Raw genomic sequence first — 6,565 nt, 5'->3', positions numbered from 1 at the left:
GTACTTAAAGGGATAGTTCACCCAAAAATGAAAATTGTGTCATTAATTACTCGCCCTCATGTTGTTCCAAACCTGTAAGACCTTCATTTATCGTAGGAACACAAGTTAAGATATTTTTGATGAAATCCGAGAGCTTTTTGACCCTGCATAAAAAGCAATGCAACTACCACGATCAAGGCCCAGAAAGATAGTAAGGACACTGTTAAAATAGTCCATGTGACATCAGTGATTCAACCTTAATTTTATGAAGCTACAATAATATTTTTTGTGCATAAAGAAAACAAAAATAATGACTTTATTCAACAATTTCTTCTCTTCCGTGTCAGTCTCCGCTGCATGTTCGCGAGAGTACCATGATGCATGCGTGTGATGCTGCTGACGCAGGAGCCGGCATTCTGAGGTCTATGCAGGGTCAGAAAGCTCTCGGATTTCATCAAAAATATCTTAATTTGTGTTCCGAAGTTGAACGAAGGTCTTACGGGTTTGGAACGACACGAGGGTGAGTAATTAATGACAGAATTTTCATTTTGGGGTAAACTATACCTTTAACCCAGGCCTGCTCACTTATTGAAGAGGCGAGTTCCACCCTTGGCTGACAACACAAATAGTAGTACTTATAAGTTTAAATTATTCCACAAACCAAAAAGCTGAATTAAAATGCTAAGTCAGACCTTAAATGATAATATGACGATAATGAAAATAGCTTGTGGGCACTAGATTTATGAATATGAGACATTTATATGAACTGTTATATTAAAAATTAATCAAATATATGTACAGTAATATAAAACTAAATACATTTGTTATTATACATTTTACATTTGTTAGAATTATACATTATACATTTGTATTATTATACATTTAATAACAAAAAATAATGATTTAATTATAAAAACAATAACAATTAGGAATAATAAATTACTACTGATGAAATTTATAATAATAACAGTAGCATTTTCCCCATTCAATAAACATTTCCAGCATTTGGATACATTGCCTGCCTTTCTTTTATCAGTGATCCAGAAGCATTTATACAAAAATACAGCATTTATGTCAAGTGCACTCCCTCGCATGTGGAAGGTTTCTGACCTTAAATGGTTGGAAGAATTTGAGACTTGGAAGAAGAATTTGGAATGTTTGCCCTCCTCTGAGATTCATTCTGAATCTCACAACATGTAAAAGTTAAATAATGTTGGAACTGAAATGGAAAAATGATGCTGGAAACTAATGCCATTTTAATGTTTGGACTGTGAGTCAGTCAGATATGAGAGCACTAGCACTGTTGGATTTGGTGTATTTTAGCATACTCCTACATACTGTTATGGGAAGCATGTTTTTGGACTTATCTCTGCTGTGACCCCACAGCTATAGCTCACATTCGGACATCTTCTATTGTTTCCCTGTAGTGTGTTTATGCCATATACTGATTCTCATTGGAGAACCGATGGCATGAATAAGTGCAGCCTTGAATCTGCAGATGGCAGCAGTAACTTCTGAGATGCTGTAAATCCATATGGTTACCCAACATACAGACTATGATAGAGGAAGAACACCATAAGAGTCCTGTCTTACACCTACACATCTGATCTTGGAGTCAAGATGCAACAGGTCCATCTGTTTTAATGAATTGTTGAGCCACGAGCGCAGCAGATGCTGTCAATGTTAACGGAAGGACCCTCAGCATGAAAAGACCGCTTACAAGGAGGGCTTCCTGATGGGACGTCCGCTCTTATGTCCCTAAGGTCTACTCAAAGACATTTTTCAGCAGCAAGAACAAAAGACCATACAAGAAAAGACAAATTAAGCGTGCTTTTACATTTTCCTTACCACTTATGTTTGTGATCAGGTAGTTTGTTCTCACTTATGTTTGTTCTCCATGTACTCGGAAATCATCAGCACCTGAAAGCATCATCAAAATGAGAATTTTTGGGTGAACTGTTGCTTTAAGAGAGTTGTTCAGAGATCTGCTGGTGTTTAAGGTGCTCTGAGCTGCACCGTGGGTGGGATCGGGCTGCAGGATGGTGGCAGTGGTCCAGCTGTCGTTGTGTAATCATATTACTGTAATTAGGTAGTGTACTCCCTAATCCACTTCAGTCAAAACACTGGCCTGTGTCTGACTCACCCTTATGCCTCTGTCATCAATTACCAACAGGCAGATTCTCTTCTTCCGTGGCTCTAACTCATTAATTCTGTGTGTGGATTAAGGGTTAGGCCCATGTATCATGCTATTTTCATCTCCCAATATAATGTCTCTTTGGGTGTAAGCATACAAACGGCTCATTATGTCTCATTATATCTCATTATTCATGAATATTGTATAGGGTGTGGATACTTTCTCCATAGGTTCTCCAAGAAATTGATTTTGAAAAACAAATACATTTAATTTCTGCCTCTGGTTTTCAATTTTGACTCTGGTTTTCAATCTCAAGGGTATTTGGCTGAATGTCTTTAGGTGTGTCAAAGTTCTCTGGGGTTAGAGTTTATGTGTGAGGCCTGCAGGTGGAGCAACAGCACTAGCTTATGCACCACCTATAGATAAAGCTTTAAGTCAGAGACTATATGAATGTATGTGTACTCCGTTTGCTCAGTTGATACTCTACAAGACTTGGTCTTTGTGTGTATGGATTCTCAGAGAAACAAAGAGGCTAGAGGACAAACTCTGCCCTTGTGAGAGAAGATGAGGTTAAATCACTGAGTCTCTCTTTCTACATCAAGTCTCTGTCATGATCTATAATGATCAATCATCTCCAATGATTTCACATTAACTGGCCTAGTCTGAAATTCTCTTTTCATTTGTCTGTAAGAAAGGGGTAGGATAAAACTGATGCTGAGTTTATGGTTGCACGGCACTTCCTATTTGTGCTTAGATCAAAATAAATGAGAGCCATTTATCTTTATCTCATCTGTCTATCTAACCTGATTTGCATCTATCTTATCTTCAATGAAATGCCAAAAGCAATTAATGTTAAGTTCTATGTCATGTATATTACTAAAAAATAAATGATATATATATTGAATTGCATACACTACAATTCAAAGGTTTGTGGTGTTTAAAAAAATAATGGCATTTATTAAGCAAGGATGCATTCAGTTGATCAAAATAAAATGTTTTACATAATTGCTGTATTTTGAACTTTCTACTCACCAAAAAATCATGAAAAAATGTATCATGGTGTCCACAAAAATATTAAGCAGCACAATTTTTAACACTGACGATAAAATAGATTAGAAAGGATCACGCAACAGTATATTTTAAAATATATTAAAATAATTTAAAAAACAGTTATTTTAAAATGGAATATTTCACAATATTACTGTTTTTTACTGCATAATATATACATATAACATATAATTGTATATATACTAATCATTTTTTAAAGGAAAAACTGATTTTATATAATTCAGTCAATTTCTTATAAAAGCTGCTGATATATTGTGTTATTAAAATGTTGGGTTGGGTGAATCAAATATATTTTCTTTAATTAGCAGTTTGCAGGAAGCAGCACTTCCTTTTATGCATTCAGCAACAGTCTGCTATGAATGATTTAACTGAATAACTAGGCAAACAATAGTTCCAGTCTGAGTAACCCTTATGTCAACAAACAGCCTCATTACCTCTAATATGATTTCCTCTGGTATTTATCTCTTTCTTTATTTGCCCACACAAAGATGGGGGGCAAAGTGCAAAAGATATTTGGAGACTAGCAATTACAGTTCAATCCTGGAAGTTGTCATTGTTGTCAGTGGCTGGCCTTGCTCCATGACCCTGCTCTCTGGCTCAACTCTTTCTGCCTCTGAACACCTCAGAGGGGCAAACAATTCTGTCTCACTGTCTGGTCTCCACCTTCACTTAGACTTTAACAGACTGAAATGACTGCTGAAAAGAGATGACAGTTGACTCAGAAATTAATCATTTGCAACCATTTACTCACCCTCACATTGCTCCAAACCTGATGCTCTTTTTCATCCACAGTTTTCATCCACTTTCATTATATGTAAAAACAGCAGTGCAGACATTCTTATAAAGGTCGTCTTTTGTGTTCAACGCAAGAAAGAAAGTCATACGGGTTTGAAACAACATGAGGGTGAGTAAATGATGGCAGAACTGATATTTTTGGATGCCATTAAGATATAAACCACCATACTCAAACTCTTGTTTATGTTTTATACAAAGCAGGAGTGAAATCAAATGTGGGGTCCTCACACCTGCTGTTAATCTCACATTAAGTCAGACGCCTGGATTCTTAATGTTATTTTCACAACATTAGCAGTGCTGTGTCGGTATTAGGGTTGTGCCGATAGACGATAGTATCGTGTATCGACGATAGTCAGAGATATCGCCTGTGGCTGATGCATTTGAAGATAGAAAGACGATTATTATTATTATTATTATTAATATTATTATTATCAGGCTAGTAATACTATCTAATTAATATTAGGGCTTATTGGTTGCATTATATTTATTTTTCCGCGTTTTTACAGTATTGCGCGATTGAACCAATCACACACGATTATGCTGAGTTTATGAATGCAATGGCCAATAATCACACACGATTATGCTGAGCTTATGAATGCAATGGCCAATCAGAGGCGTTCAGATGAGTCATCACTGAAACAGCGGAGTTCTGTTGTTCAGCGCGCGCTGACTGAATTCTGACTCGCGAATTCTCTCATCAACAACAAAGTGCAGATCTACGTGCGATGTAAGTATTGAATAAAGAGATTTATTCATCATACAGTGTATATTCACTGATTTTAACGGGAGTGTTTTTAAAGTGCATAACGCCTAGACTGAGCTTGTGATGATGTTCGTTGGTAATGTAATGTTCTTTGCTCGTTTTCTGTAGCTGCTTTTTGAATAACTGAGGAAATGTAAGCATTATAATTAGTAACTTACGTTGTTTCTATTAATTTGTTATCATGTTAAATACAAATTCAGTCATATTAAAAACATTAGGCTGCTTTTAGCCTTACGCTGGAGTTGGTTCACTTTCCTGCAATTAAACTAAGTATACAAAGTAAATAAACAACACTTGCCTGCTGATATATAAACAGACACACGCTCCTTCTGGAGTCAGTTGTAGTCTGCGACAGTTGAAGTTACGCTTGCGCAAGTAAAGAACTGCACAGACGGCTTTGGCAACAAAGGCAGTATTATGTGGAGAGGGTCAAAGAGGGCTGCATTCATAGATAAAGAGGTAGTCAGATGATCATAGAGACCAGTGGCTCTGTTTTTTCCTCTTTCAGTCTTTATCCAGATGACTGGAAATGAAAATACAGCCATGTGGACATGTGCACTGAATTTCAACTCTCAAAGCTAGCATGCCTTCACTTCCCAGGATGTGTTAGAGGCCGAGCGGGGGTCATTCTTCACCTCTGTGTGAGGTGAGTTCAAACACAACAGAGGCCTTTTATGGGCTTACCATAACATCAAACTCTCATTCGGTCATTACATGACAAATAGCGCACAATGCTGGACCTGTGCCTGCCGTCTCGGGAGATGTCAGTAACCCTGGGAACATGCTGGGTTTACTCTTTCACAATAAAGCCTTCTCATTCATATGTGGAGGAACGTTCTAGTGCAAACATCTGCACTTGAGTTCAGTTCTACTTAAGCGATTCAGTTGATTCATAATGGAGCATTACTGAGATCCCCCAACACACTTATGTGGTTAAACTACTCACAGGTCTGTCATCCGCATATCAAATCTCTTTCATGATCAATAGTGATCAATCATCTCTAATGATTTCACATTAACTGAGCTAGTCTGGTATTTTCTTCCCATTTATCTGTAAGAAGGGGGTGTTGAACTGATGCAGTAAAAATGGATGGAAAACCTGCTAAAATATTGATGACAAAATGTTATCACATAGCATGAGATTATGATTGCAAAGCACTTTCCATATGTGTTTAGACTAGTCAGTTATATTTCCAATATATTCATCTGTAATCTGTTTTACCTCCATCTTCTTATCCATTCTTATCCACAATAGTAATTAATGTTAAATGTAACAACAACAGCACAGACACCAGTCTGATTTATCAAGTCTGATATTGTTACTGTTTATATTGAGTAACTTATATAAGACACAATACAGTCAGTTACTTTGTCTATTTTTCCTCTGCCAGTAAACAAAGCCCACAACAGTGACAGCAATGCGTCAAATGAGTGCGTGTGCTGTCACTGAGCGAATCATCGTTTCTGAGCAAATCAGTTGAGTAAATGATTCAATGACTCAATTGAGTAGAGCACTAAAGCCCAGGGTGCATCAGGAGGACTGTACTGACAGAAGATAAGCAGAAGGTTTTTCTGACTCACTGGCCTGTGTTTTAAATAAAGCAGATTTGAGAAGAATGTATATTTGAAAATGCACAATACATGAAGATTCTGGAGAGAAATACACAATATATATTCTTACATGTTCATGTCATGTTCATCGTAACGTTCTCAGGGTCCCATATAGTCCCTTTCGCTCTCTATGAAGATTAAGCTACTATTCAGAACCAAAGAATTAGCCATGCACCTTTTCAGCTGGAACCCTACACCACACACTTCTCCATTAC

This window comes from Sinocyclocheilus anshuiensis, unplaced genomic scaffold, assembly GCF_001515605.1.
Source record: "Sinocyclocheilus anshuiensis isolate Anshui unplaced genomic scaffold, SAMN03320099.WGS_v1.1 scaffold155, whole genome shotgun sequence".
In the NCBI taxonomy this organism is placed as follows: Eukaryota; Metazoa; Chordata; class Actinopteri; order Cypriniformes; family Cyprinidae; genus Sinocyclocheilus; species Sinocyclocheilus anshuiensis.
The sequence above is the reverse complement of the archived record's forward strand: the minus strand, read 5'-3'. Positions refer to the sequence as shown.